Source organism: Aotus nancymaae, unplaced genomic scaffold, assembly GCF_030222135.1.
Source record: "Aotus nancymaae isolate 86718 unplaced genomic scaffold, 86718_ANA_hifiasm-v0.15.2.pri h1tg000014l, whole genome shotgun sequence".
NCBI classification, from domain to species: domain Eukaryota; kingdom Metazoa; phylum Chordata; class Mammalia; order Primates; family Aotidae; genus Aotus; species Aotus nancymaae.
The window spans coordinates 91368324-91383355 of NW_026988425.1; the positions used below are offsets into that span (position 1 = coordinate 91368324).

The 15032-nt window shown below is 40.6% G+C and overlaps 1 pseudogene; it reads left to right on the top strand.

Annotated features, from left to right (window-relative positions):
• LOC105729986 (tRNA-dihydrouridine(16/17) synthase [NAD(P)(+)]-like) overlaps positions 1 to 9132 on the top strand; it is a 33412-nt pseudogene extending 24280 nt beyond the window's left edge.
• The last annotated feature ends 5900 nt before the right edge of the window (positions 9133 to 15032 follow it).

Here is a 15032-nt window from a genome sequence, read left to right on the forward strand (position 1 = left end):
AAATAGTTATTTAGAATATATGAAACCTGGTCATGAATGATTCAGTGCTAAGTGAAATTGTAAAAATTAATAAGATAATTAAATTGTGGTAATGTCTATAATTCCTTTCTTCATGTTATATGAAGAAATAACGAGTAAGTAAATGACTGTGCTTTTTCATACTACAGTTACCAAGGTTTTGAAAGGAAAGTTGCTCACATGACTTTTGGAAAGAAGAAATGAAATTAAAACACTTCATCATGATGCTGAAAATGCCAGGAAAGATTATATTTTTAGTTTCATGTTGTGTTACTCTAGTGAATAGCCAGAATCTAACACTTCAAGACCAAAATCTCACAAGTTTATATGTTGAAGTTATAAGATATAAATTTTCATCAAAAGACAAAATTGTGGCACAAATTACTGCATTGCTGAGTGTTACTCTTTTTAAGCACTCAATATTTTTTCATATTTCAGAGAATTAAACCAATGATATATTATTGTACAAACTTTAAGTACCCAACCCCACAAATGCTGAAACAGAACATGAAGAAATTTTCCAGAACTACATGAAACCTACAAGTTTAACCTCATATGTTGAAGTAATCAACCTTCTATGTTCCTTTTTGTTTTTAGTTGGGGTCTCACTCTGTCACCCAGGCTGGAATGCAGTGGCACAATAATACCTTCTGCAGCCTCGACTCCTGGACTCAAGTAATCTTCCTGCCTCAGCATCCTGAGTGGCTGGGACTACAGGCATGCACCACTGGGCCTGGCTAATTTTTAAATTTTGTATAGAGAGTTTTTTGTAAAGAGTATTTCTGTCTTGCCATGTTTCTGAGGCTGTTCTCAAATTCTTGGGCTCAAGTAAACATCTTGTCTTGGCCTCCCAGAGTGCTGGGATTACAGGCATTAGCCACTGCACCCAACCCAACCTTACAGATTGCTATGGTGGCTGTTGTTGCTTTAATGTGATAATTAATCCACACCATGTCCAAGAAAGTAACAAGAGTCACTTTTAGTGAGCAATTGCTCTTTAACTTCAGGTTCATATTCAATACAAAAATAGTTGCTCCCATTCTCAGTAATACACAAATGTAATTTTCTAGTTCAATTGAAATAAACATCAAGATAAAAACTGCCTAGATATGGAACCTCACTACTACCTTCCTGAAAACTGTACATTGATTAGAAAAAAAGAAAAATTATTTCCAACCTAGAATTTTAAAGTCTGCCCGATTATCAATTAAGTAGGAAATTAGGGGAAAAAAAGACATTTTTATAAATAGATTCTCAAAAATTTAATTCCTATTTATCCTTTCTTAGAATACTACTGGAGAATACACTCCACAAAATAAGAGAAAAACGAAAGGAAAAAATAGGCGATCCAAGAACCAGAGAATCCAACACAGGAAGGAGGCTAAGAGAATCCCTATTTATGGGATGAAGGAAAATCCCAAGACTATGGTTACACAGCAGGGTAGAAGCACACTTGTCCTGAAGGGGAAAAGTTAGAAAATTTTGGAAGAGATTTCTTAAAGAGGTGAAATTGATAGAGCACCTAATGTGTTTGAACATATTAATTGAAGATTTACACAATTAAGGGAGAGTTTGGGACTAAATTGAGTATATTTAAAAAAAAAGTAAATTAGCAAACAAGACACTTAAAAATTCCAAGGAAGATAAAATATTGTGTTATAAAAAAAAAGTAATCACAATGTACTGCATGGTTCAGCAACAAACTGTTTACATAGTCATGATAATTTAAACACTGAACATTGCTCTTTTTTTTTTTTTGAGACAGTCTCACTCTGTCTCCCAGTCTAGAGTGTAGTTGCATGATCTCGGCTCACTGCAACCTCTGCCTCCCAGGGTCAAGTGATCCTCCCACCTCAGCCTGTCTAGTAGCTGGGACTACAGGTGTGTGCAATCACATCCAGCTAAATCTTGTATTTTTTGTAGAGACGGAGCCTCATCATGTTGCCCAGGCTTGTTTCCAACTCTTGGGTTCAAGTGATCCCTCTGCCTCAGCATCCTAAAGTGCTGGGATTAGGCATGAGCCACCAGTACATTGTTGTTGTTGAAGTTATATCCATACAAGAAAAATGTGGCATGGGAACGCTGTGTGGGGGAAGCTGGGGATAAAATTGAACTAAATCCTTTCATAATAAAAAGTTAATAGTTAATGCCTAAAATGGTAATATTGAGAAGTAGAAATATGTACCTTTTATATAGATTTAAGTCAGTTACAACCACAGGAATCAATCAAGAGAGTTAAGAAGGAATTAGACAATGCTGGAGGTTAGTTAGGGGAGACAAGGGACTGCTCTTTTCAATAAAAGCTTTCTGGAGGGATTTCTGTCTTTATCTTATGTGTATGATTAATTTCAATAAAAACAGAAAAGTATGTTCCAAATAGGTAATAATAGTTTCAAACAGTTACTTTTAATAGTAAAAGTATGTTTTAAATAACACATATATATACATGTATGGATATATAGAGAGAGCTTATCTATGTATCAATTTAAAAACTACTTCTTTAATTAAATACAAGGATGAGTCTGGGCAGGGCTGGGAGAGGGGCACCACCCACAGAAAGCACAAATCCCTCCCCAACTCTTCACCATATAATTTTTAAAAGGATAGTGATGAGTATCAAACTGTTATTTTATTTAAATTCCTTTGGATACATGGAAAATATACTATTTTATTTTAAAATGCTGTATTAGGGTTATCTAGAGGGACAGAATAGGATAGATGCCTATATAAAGGGCAGTTTATTAATGAGTATTAACTCATACGATCACAAGGTCCCACAAGAGGCCATCTGTAAGCTGAAGAGCAAGGAAACCAGTTCAACTCCCAAAGCTGAAGAACTTGGACAAGTCCAATATTCAAGGCAAGGAAGCATCCAGCACCAGGGCAGAAAGATAAAGGCTGGGAGCCTAAGCCAGTCTAGTCTTTCTATGTACTTCTGCCTGCTTTTATTCTGGCTGTGCTGGTGGCTGATTAGATTGTGCCCATCCAAATTAAGGATGGGTCTGCCTCTCCTAGTCCACTGACTTAAATGTTAATCTCCTTTGGCAGCACTCCCACAGACACAGCCAGGAACAATACTTTGCCTCCTTCAAACCAATCAAGTTATATTAACCATCACAAATGTCAATATTTAAGATGCACTAGAAATAATATCCTTTGTTATAATATACAAAAATTATGTCTTATCTTGAACAATTTTAAATATCAACTTAAACTGTTTAATGGGATTCATAATTTTTGAAATTATTTTATGAAGTCTGAGATCAAGCATTTCATACCAAACACCTGTCAAAAATACTTTTCCATAGTTCAGTTTAATAGATGGACTCATACTCCCCTCTGGTGGTTAAAATGGTCAACAACACATGAGATACAAATTGGGACCTGTGGCATTTTGGAAACAAGGGAATTTCATTTCCTTTTGTTGCATTAAACAAACAGCAAGTTTTGTGAAATCTGAATATAGTAAAAGGATTTTGAAAACTAGGATTTGAGAACAAAATGGACCATAGAAAAATAATTTGTCTGCCTTTAATAATTGTGATTTTGTGTGAACCAAGCAAGATTTTTGCTTTCCAGAGATCCAAACAATACAATGTCTGTATCATATTCAGAGATTCAATGCAGACATTCAGTTAACTGAATGCACCTATAGGTTTATTGTGTTTTCTGTGTAACTATGGAGGTTTGCTTTTGTATAAGTGTCCCCGATAGCATCTTCTCTCCTTACCCATCACTGTCCCCAGGGATTCCATGGTCTGACACCGGCTGTAACAAAAAGGCACATTATGGAGAAAGCATGACTTAGTGGTATGAGTAGGGAATAATGAAATTTGAGAAAGACTATATATCTGAATTTTATCCCCACTTACCACTGGCTGTGATCTTGGAAGAATTAACTTCTTTAGGTCAATTTCCACAACAATAAAATGGTTAAAATTCAAGGATGTGTGCTGCCTCTGCCACTGTGTGCCCCCATGGAGGCAGGCACCCCAGCACCCTCTAGCACCCTGCTACAGCTGGATGGAGCATACACCCCATAGTGCTGCTGCTGGCACATGCAAATGAGAATAAATCATGCTGCCATTGCACTGTGAAATGCTTTGGCTGACACCACCCATTGGAGTGTAGCAACCAGCAGTCTGGGAGCACCTTGGCCACCCCTCCCCCAGCACAGTGGATTTCTAACCTTGAGGAGTGAGAGAACACCTTGGAGCTCAACACAAGTCCCCCCCAGTTAGAGCATGCAGTCTAGGAGTTGAAAGCTGAGCACTGGCCTCCTAAAATCTTCCAGAAATGAAGCCAGTCAGCTGAATCCACCTTATATCACAATCAAACCCTCTAGGTCAACTAATAGGGTAAAAGAGAAAAAATCCAAAGGTTAGTAACTTACAAGATTGAAGGAATATTCACCTACAAAGATGAGAAAGAACAAACACAAGAACTCTGACAACTCAAAAGGCCAGAGTGCCTTCTTTCCTCTAAATGACCATACCACCTCTCCAGCAAGGGTTCTGAACCAGGCTGAGATGGCTAAAATGACAGAAATAGAATTCAGAATATGGATAAGAACACAAATCATTGAGATGTAGGAATGCATCCTTAGCTTCTAATCCAAGGAAGATAAGAATCACAGTAAAACAACACAGGAGCTGACAAACAAAATAGCTAGTATAGAAAAAAAACATAACTAACCTGATAGAGATGAAAAACACACTACAAGAATTTTATAATGCAATCACAAGTATTAATACTAGAATAGACCAAGGAAGAACCTCCGAGCTTGAAGACTATCTTTCTGAAATAAGACAGGCAGACAAGAATACAGAAAAAAGAATGAAAAGAAAACAACAAAACCTTTGAGAAATATGGGACTATATTAAGAGACCAAATCTATGAATGACAGGTATACCTGAAAGAGATGGGGAGAATGGAACCAATTTGGGAAACATACATCAGTACATCATCCATGAAAACTTCCCAGCCTAGCCAGAAAGGCCAACATTCAAATTCAGGAAATGAAGAGAATCCCAGTAAGATAATTCACAAGAAGATTATCCCCAAGATGCATAACCATCAGATTCTCCAAGGTTGAAATGAAAGAAAAAATGTTAAAGGAAGCTAGAGAGAAAGGTTAGGTCACCTACAAAGGGAAGACCACCATACTAATAGTGGACCTCTCAGCAGAAACCCTATAAGCCAGAAGAGATTGGAGGCCAATATTCAACATTCTTAAAGAAAAGATATTTCAACCCAAAATTTCATATTCAGCCAAATTAAGCTTCATAAGCAGAGAAGAAATAACATTGCTTTCAGACAAGCAAAAGCTGAGGGAATTTGTTACCACCAGACCTGCCTCACAAGAGACCCTGAAGGAAGCACTAAATATTGAAAGAAAAGATCATTATCAGCTACTACAAAAACACACATAAGTGTGTTATAGACCAGTGACACTATAAAATAACCATATAAACAAGTCTGCAAAACTAACCAGCTAACATCATGATGACAGGATCAAATCCACACATATCAGTACTAACCCTGAATGTAAATGAACTAAATGCCCCCAATTAAAAGGCACAGAGTGCAATCTGGATTTAAAAAAAACAACAACAAAAATCATTGGTATGCTGTCTTCAAGAGACCCATCTCACATGCAATGACATTTACAGGCTTAAAATAAAGCAATGGAGAAAAATCTACCAAACAAATGAAAAACAGAAACAAGCAGGGGTTGCAATCTTAACTGCTAACAAAACAGACTTTAAACCAACAAGATCAAAAAACATAATGGTAAGGGTTCAATTCAACAAGAAGGCCTATCTATCTTAAATATATATGCACCCAGCATAGGAGCACCCAGATTCATAAAGCAAGTTTTTAGAGACCTTCAAAGAGACTTAGACTTTCAAACAGTAACAGTGAGAGACTTTAACACCCCACTGACAGTATTAGATCGCTGAGGCAGAAAATTAACAAAGATATTCAGGACCTGAACTTAGCACTGGATCAAATGGACCTGATAGACACCTACAGGACATGTGCAAGGATATTAATCTCAGGGTTGTTTATAATAATAGGGAGTTAGCTAAACTAGAAAGCTAAATGGAGAAACAAAAAAATGGGGAGATTTATGAAACCAAGGTAAACATTTAAAACCAAAACACCACTGTTACAAATTATAAACAAATTAGAAACAGCATGGGGCAAAACAACTAAAGCTGAAAATCAAATCACTGGCCTAGAGAGAAAGACATAAGACAATCACAGCAGACGTACAATAAGAAAAACAGATTGAGGCCAGGCACAGAGACTCACACCTGTAATCCCAGCACTTTGGGAGGCTAAGGTCGGTGGATCGCCTGAGGTCAGGAGTTTGAGAACAGCCTAACCAACATGGAGAAACCCCATCTCTACTAAAAATACAAAAATTAGTCAGGCGTGGTGGCATACACCTGTAGTCCCAGCTACTCAGGAGGCTGAGGCAGAAGAATCACTTGAACACAGGAGATGGAGGTTGCAGTGAGCCAAGATTGCACCATTGTACTCCAGCCTGGTGACAGAGTGAGACTCCATCTCAAAATAAAAAAGAATAAAAGGAAAAGTAAAATAGGTAGAAGAAATTATATAGAAGATTGTAGAAAAAAAGGACAATGAAACAGAAAATACATTCATAGATATTATTTTCTTAAAATAACTTTCATAAATGGAAGAAATAATGCAATCTACAATATGAAAAAGTATACAGATTATCAACATAAACACATATTCTGGTTAAGTTACTGAAATTAAGAACAAAAAATGCTTCATGTTTCCATACAAAACAAATCACTAACTACATGATGAAAAAGACAGGCTAACAGAAGAAGATGTCGCAATAGCTACATAAGGCTGAGGGAAAGAAAGTTTGACCTCTGGGCATGATATTCAGTCGAGTGGATACACAGATGAAAGGCAGGCCTCACTGAACTGGGAGAACAGTGAAGTCTCTGCACAATCTATAGAATGACAGAGCCGACTCAACCTAGAGATAAAAGTAGAAATCTTGGGTGGCAGTGCAGAGGCCTGGGCCTGGCAGCAGCCCTCTACGGTGCATGTGTTTGAGTCAGCCTCAGTGCCACAGGGGCCCCGGGTGGCAGCTGGGCAGGAGCGGTGCAGGAGCTGGGCTAGCCTGGAAACCCTGCTGCTGGCACCCATGAAGACAGAGGCATGCGGTGGAAAAGGTGGGACTCTAGCATGCCTGGAGACGATGCCAAAGCTGCAGGGCTTCCAGTTCTGGAGCTGCACCCTGTTGTTAGATATAGTGAGCCCCAAGTTTCTCTTCAAAGAATCAGTATATCCATATGTTCAGCTCTCTTATTCTTTAATTCTCTGTTTTAAAGTTTAACTTCCTTGTCGTTTCAGTAAACAACATTTTCCACCAGTTCTAATCAGTAGTTCACATCTGTTCCCATCCTCTGCCCCATCCTGACTCATCCCAGTCACCTGCTCTGGTCACCTGTTTTGACCCCTGCTTACCTGCTATGACCTGCCTGTAACTGCCCTTCCTGCCGAACTACCCACCCCACCACTCCTGCTCATAAACCTGCTCCCTTTAAAACAGCCAATCGAAATTAGACTAGACAGTGCAGTCTAACCCTAGACAAAAGCGGAACAACACAGCGGTAGGGGTGACCTCCCTCAGGCATAAGTACCCTTTCCCCTCCTTGTCCAGGTGTGCGATAGCCATTGTTCCATCTGTGAGCTGCACCCTTCCATAGAAGAAAATTGTCTTGCCGAGGAAATTCATACTCCAGTGCTGCTTCTTTTGCAGCACTGAAAATTCTACTTACAACACTGTGTCGGGGCCCCCATGGTGACCAGAGTCAGCTGGCCTGGAGGCTGCTGAGCTACCATATGGGGTGCAGCTGTCCTACACACCCACACTGCACACCCAGGTCTTCGTTTACAACGCCAACTACCAAAAGGAAAACCTGTACTGTGAGGTGTACCCTCAGGACCAGTCCCTCATCATGCAGTTCTGTGCCAATGACCCGGAGGTGTTTGTTCAGGCGGTTCTCCTGGCTCAGGATTACTGTGACGCCATCAATCTGAACTTGGGCCGCCTACAGATGATAGCCAAGAGAGGTCACTGCTACATCTTCCTGCCAAACGAGTCGACCTGTTCCAAAGAATGATTGTGCTGGCCCACGAGAAACTCTCTTTTCCCATCACATGCAAAATCCGTGTCTTCCTAGAGACTGGCAAGACCATGAGTTATGTCCAGATCCTGGAGAAGGCCAGCTGCCAGTTGCTGACTGTGCATGGGCGCACCAAGGAGCGGAAGGGGCCCCTGTTGGACACAGCATCCTGGGAGTACATCAAGGCCATGGGTAAGGCTGTGGCCATCCTTGTGTGTGCCAACAGAAACATCCAGTGACTGCCGAATGTGGAGCGCTGCATTTGAGACACAGGCTTACAGAGCATCCCGAGAGCAGAGGGTAACCCGTACAACGTCGCCCTATTTGAGGGCTGGAGGCCTGCCGTGTGGGAGCTGGCCAGGGAGTACCTGGACATCGAGCGGGAGCACCCCTGCCTGCTGTCCTATGTCGGGGCCCACCTCTTCAAGGTGTGGTACCACAGCTGCAGGTGCATCAGCAGCTGCAAGAGGAGCTGGCCAGGGTGAAGATCCTGGAGGGCACCGCTGCCATGAGCCAGGAGCTGAAGCTCCGGTGTCGGGAGGAGATATCCAGGCAGGAGGGAGCGAAGGCCACCGCCGACTTGCTCTTCCACTAGATCTGCCAGCCCTACGTCCGGTCAAGGCCCAGGTTGGTGAGTAAGGTGGGTGCGCACAGCAAGCAGGCCCTGGAAGGGAAGGAATGCAGAACCGACGTCCTGTCCAAGAACAAGCAGAAGCAGCTGAGGAGCTCCCACAAGACCTTCGACCCCTCTCTGGAACCAAAATATGCGAAGTCTGACCAGTGTGGAAGCCCAAAGGGCAACAGGTGTCTGTTCAGCCGCGGCTGCTGCAAGAAGCGATCCTCCAAAGAGACTGTGGACTGCCTGAGCCGTGGACTGATTTTTTTAAACCACACTGGAGAAGTCTCTGGCCTGAGCTGTAGGAGCCTCACCTGACAGGACCTGGAACACGAGGTGGCTTCTCCCACGTCATGGGCAGTGCCCTGGCCTGAAGGCTCAAGACCCCCCACCCCTTAGGACTGCTGCTGGAGCCTGGATACGTCCTACTTGAGGAAAATGCCTTTTATTTGGGGAATCTCCCACTACTTAACACAGAAAGATGAGCTCATGTCCTCTCCTCAGCCCACTCTGGGGGCTTGTTAATGCAGCAGGAAGCAGGCCCCAGGCTGGATTCGCCTTGCTCTCCCAATGCGTGTGTTCAAAAGTAAACAAATCATTTCAAAGATAAAAAAAAGGAAATCTTGATAAAATGACTGCAAATGAATATTAAATGTACATATAGAGATAAACTAACCAATGTAGACATTTTGATTGTGGAATACGATGTATGTGTTGCAAAACTTGACAGATTAACAATATAAGCTAGTTAATAAACTATCAGAAGGGAAAATATGGGAGGGGGACAGAGAGAAGTGTACCAAATGTTTTATATTTCATAATGAAGAGTTATTAGACACTATGTGAATTTTGTAAATCAAGAAAGAGTTAAGAAGTATAATATTAAAATTTATAAAAATATCCAAAACAAGAACTAAAAACAGACCTTTCAGATTATCAGAAAAAAATACACAGAAATAGAGCAAATCAAAGGTAATATATAAAGTAAAAGAGAATATAAAGCACTATATATTAAAAAAAATAAGATGAAAGAACACTAAACATAAATATATCTGTCCTTTGAATAAACATAAGTGGAATAGATGTATTTTTTTTTTTTTTTTCGGAATTCACAATTGGAATTCCAAAAAAACTGTGAGCAATCTTCTCTCACTGCAACCTCTACTTCCCAGGTTCACGTGATTCTCCTGCCTCAGCCACATGAGTAGCTGGAGCTATAGGCACATGACACCATGCCCAGCTAATTTTTTTGTATTTCTGGTAGAAACGGGGTCTCACTATGTTGGCCAGGCTGGTCTCAAACTCCTGACCTTAGGTGATCCACTGCTTCAACCTCCCAAAGTGCTGGGATTACAGGCATGAGCCACCGCATCCAGGGTACTTTTTAAAAATTTGCTTTCTTTTGTCTGTCATACTGATGCAGGATTTTTGCTTCTTAGTTCAGCTAAAACCCAGGTTCTTACGACCAGGAAAAATTTAGGCACGTGGACACGTTGAAGGGTGCAGTGGACTGATTTATTAGGCGAAAAGAAAGCTCTCAGCAAAGAAGAAGGGAATCCTGCCAACAGACTCCCATCTCACAGACTGCATACTAGGCCACCACGCATGAGCTGAAGAGGCCAGGCTCCTCCTCCTGCATAAGGTACAAATCCCTGGAGGCTCCACGCCATTCTCCCAGTGCACAAGCAGGACCCCAGTCTGTTGTGGACATGCCCAGACAAGGCCCTGGGCAAGTTACTTTATCTGCATCTATCATTTCCTCCTCTAAAAAAGTACAGCTGGCCTGGCATGGTGACTCACACCTATAATCCCAGCACTTTGGGAGGCCAAGGAAGGCGGATCATCTGAGGTTGGGAGTTTGAGACCAGCCTGACCAACATGTAGAAACCCTGTCTCTACTAAAAATATGAAAAATTAGCCAGGTGTGGTGGCACATGCCTGTAATCCCAGTTACTCGAGAGGCTGAAGCAGGAGAATCGCTTGAACTCAGGAGGCTGAGGCAGGAGAACTGCAATGAGCTGAGATGGTAGCATTGCATTCCAGGCTGGGCAATAAGAGTGAAACTCCATCTTAAAAAAGAAAAAAAAAAAAGAAGAAGTACATCTAACTGCAATTAGAATAAGGATAAGGACAAAGACAGATCTTAACTGCTTCCTGCTGACAAAGTACATTGTTTTGGGAAGATGGCAATCAGATCTCCCTCAGAGGCCTATCTAAGGGTCCTCGGTAAAAGGGGGCTATCATTTAAGGTTCGGTTGCATGATCATTTAGAGTTCAATGGCCTGAAGGCAAGAAGTGAGAAACTGGGTTATTAGAAAACATGTAGCAAAATGAAACAAAAAGGGGTATGGACAGCTCAAAAATCCCAAGCTGCTAACACGCCCAGATAACTGGTGGCTATGCTAAGATTTGGGTGCATGGGACTCGGCTTTGGTGAGCTTGCTTGGTCTTATTCTCCCAAAAAGGAAACCTCCAGGTTATGAGCACCCTATTTACTCTCATCACCTGGCAGGATTTGCAGGATGATTACTCAGAATTAAAATATTGATCTAGATTTTTACATTGCCCATTTCTTTTGTTCCTTCTGAGCTGCAGCCAGAGATTGCTGGTTGGAACAGGAACAAGTAGGGTTAGTCTAAAATGTAGCCAAAAACTTAAAAACAACTAATGAGTTTAGAATTTAATGACAAATGTATGATAAGTTTTGAAACATAATTTCTCTCTTTCCAGTTCTCAATTCTATTAAAAGGAAATCGTGATAAGCCTGTTGTTTGCAAAATAGACTTTAGTCTTAAAACTTGGCTTGATTACTTGCATAAACTGCAACGAGAATAATTGTTTTTACATATGCTTTTTTGGGGGGTAGGGGGGCAGAGTTTCACTCTTGTTGCCCAGGCTGGAGTGCAATGGTGCAATTTTGGCTCACTAGGTTCAAGTGATTCTCCTGCCTCAGCCTACATAGGCTTTTTAAGTTGGCTTTGATGGAATTCTGTTCCATAAGGAATCTCAGATAGGACTTTCTAAAGCTGAGCCCAGCCATGAGTTTGTACCCTCAAATACCTATGAGTTGGGTAAACTCCACTCTTCTTGAGCTCCCAAGAACATGGAGTTCCAGGGCCTGTTACAAAGTGACATTCTTTACTCACCACAGGTTAGGAACCCTTTACAGGGACTATGTAGACAAGGTATGAGGCCAGTTTTCCCAAGGGGCTTTTATCGGCTCTGCAAATCAAGCTTGATTCCTTCAAGGGAAGCATACCCTTCTAGTCAATGCCTTGGTAAAACAATTAGTTTCTTCACTTGCATCTGTTGCAAAAGATAACGGATTCTTATTGCATTGATGCAAACAACTATATCACTGTAAGTCAGGAATACTCATTGAGAGGGGAGGCCCCCCCCTCCTTCCACTTCCTGGCCTCCACCTCCCTCCTCCCTTCTAGATGGGAAGGAGGGTCAAAAAGAGATAGAATACTAAAGAGCTTGAATCCGTGGTCAGGTGACTTGCTGACACCACTGACCAGGCCATCAAGAGGCCCAAGGACTGGGAAGATGACTCCCTTTTTGGTTCCCAGCGTCTCTGCTATCTATAAACCTTGAAAGAGTTGCAAAGAATGTATCACTACAGGCCAGAGCCCAGCACTGGGTCACGTCCTCCACGTTTGCATGACCCAGGCCCCCTCCTGGAAGTATCTCTGCCAACTAATAATTGACTGCCTTTATCTTGACTCTGTAAGCCCCCTCCCCTGCCTGCTCCCACTCACGCTGCATATGAACTAGCAAATCAATGAAGCCAAAGGTTGTGAGGTCAAACATCCAGCCAATGGACAATGATACAATTTCACCTCAGTTTCCCCTTTAGCATTGTAAGTTATAAAAAAGGAAGAAGCTGCTTCTCAGGGAACTTGGTGGATAAGGCATCAGTCTCTCGAAGCTCCCCACTGAATAAAGGCTGCTGCCTTTCTCAGCTTGGTATTCGAGAGGTTTGTTCCCCACCAATCCTGCTACATCACGACAAGTTTCCAAATCCTGAAGAAGCCAGAGAGAAAAACAAGTATGCTCCGAATTTTGTTCTCAGGAATATAAATTACTCAATTATTAAAGGCTATAAATAGCTCAAAATACATATCCTTGACTCTGAAAAACAAAAGAATCAGCAATATTCCAAGCAAAAGTCAAAAAAGATTATTTTAATTTTCTATTAGTTCAATCCTTTGTTTACTCTTGCTTTGCTTGATATTCATGAACACTTCAGTTCTCCATGAGTCCTGTTGTAATTTTTTAAATTCCATTGTCACAATCCCTAAAGTTATCAGAAAAGTTATCCTCTTTAAACCATGTTTTAAAGAGGACCAAAACAAGACAACAATTGTCTGTGAATAACAAAATGTCCAGGGTAGTTACTGTCGAAACATGATTGACAAAGAAATTTGGTTATCTCTGTGGTTTATAATAACTTAACATAATAACCTTAATTGTGATTGATAGCATATACTCAGACATTAGAATTTTAGAAATCCCATACAATTTTGAAACGTATATTAATATTATATCCTAAAGTACAATCTGAAGAAGATGAAACATCATATTGGCAATCCCACATACCAAATACATGTTAAATAATCCTGCTTACCTCTCTTTTGGATGCTCCAGGGGTCCTCTGTGCCATCCAAAAGATAGGGATCAGGAAAGACAATCTTGAGGCTGAAATTTGATTTTGGGAAGCCTGTTAATGTTATGAAATAGAATTCCATATTACCATAAGTTATTTACTTTGCCAAAATGATGACTCAAAAATTTTAAAACAAGGCAAAAACCTTTACTTCTTAAGAGGGAAAACTTAGCTTTCCAAACAATTTGTCTCCTGCCTTCTCTTTCTTTTCCTTGGCAGCCTATCCACAAGGCAAACAGAAATATTTCATTATCCTATTACACAAAAACCTTGTACATGGGAGAGAAAGCCAAATTTTGCCCTTACATTAGTTTGCTATTAATGTCAACCCCAATTTTCTAATGCAACCTTATAGACAATTCTATCCAATCTTAACCAGTTTAGGAGTAAGATTCTTATAACCTTTTATAACCCTTTAGAAATTTTGCTAAAGAGCAGATTAGTGTTTTAAAGGAAACTTGTTTGCTTTTATTTCAATGTTCGGTTTACAGAAAAACCATATAATACCCTACTGAATTTAGTCAATATTCACATACAGAATTTCTTTTGCAAGGTTAATTTTTATAATCCTTCTGTAACTTTCTTAAACCTTTAACATTTTTATCTAATTTAAAACAATCCTTTTACCGTAGGCAAAAATCTACATTTCCATGCCTTCTTATAATATTTTACTAAGATTATATGATTAATGATTATTTACTAAGCTTAAGGCCTATGTCCACAGGCCTTACCATGTTGTAACAGTTCTCAAAAGCCAAAGAAACAGTTTACAACTTTAAAACATTTAGCAAATCTAAAAATAATTTAGACCACCTATCTCCATTTTAACTACATTTGCATTTTACCAATACTCTTGGGCCTAATAAACAGATATAGCTGGAAGACAGAAACAGGTTTTGAGAGGGATCCATCTGCCTCTAATTCCTGGAGCTCTATGAGGAGAGCAGAGGTCTCTCCCAAAATGGAATTAGTGGCACCTTTTCTGTTTTTCCCAGGCCATCAGAAATTATCTTAAGGCCTCTCATGTGTGTATTAAGGGTGGCAAGACAAAATGGAGAAAAAGAATTCAGTCAACTGAGAAAACAACCTTTTTCCAGCAAAATAAGCTCCAAAAGGATAAAAACATAAAGACCTTTTAAATATACCTATAACTTGGATATCCACTTTTTTTTTTTTTTTTTTTTTTGAGATGGAGTCTTACACTATTGCCTGGGCTGGAGTGCAGTGGTGTGATCTCAACTCACTGCAACCTCTGCCTCCTAGGTTCAAGCGATTCTCCTTGCCTCGGCCTCCCAAGTAGCTGGGATTACAGGCGCCCGCCACCACACCTGACTAATTTTTTTGTATTTTTAGTAGAGACGGGTTTCACCACATTGGCCAAGCTGGTCTGAAACTCCTGACCTTGTGATCCACCCACCTCAACCTCCAAAAGTGCTGGGATTACAGGTGTGAGCCACTGCGCCCAGCCCGATATCCACTTAAAATTAAGCTGAGCACTCTTTGAGAACATCCTTTAAAATCCTTTATTACCCCACTTTACCCATGCCAA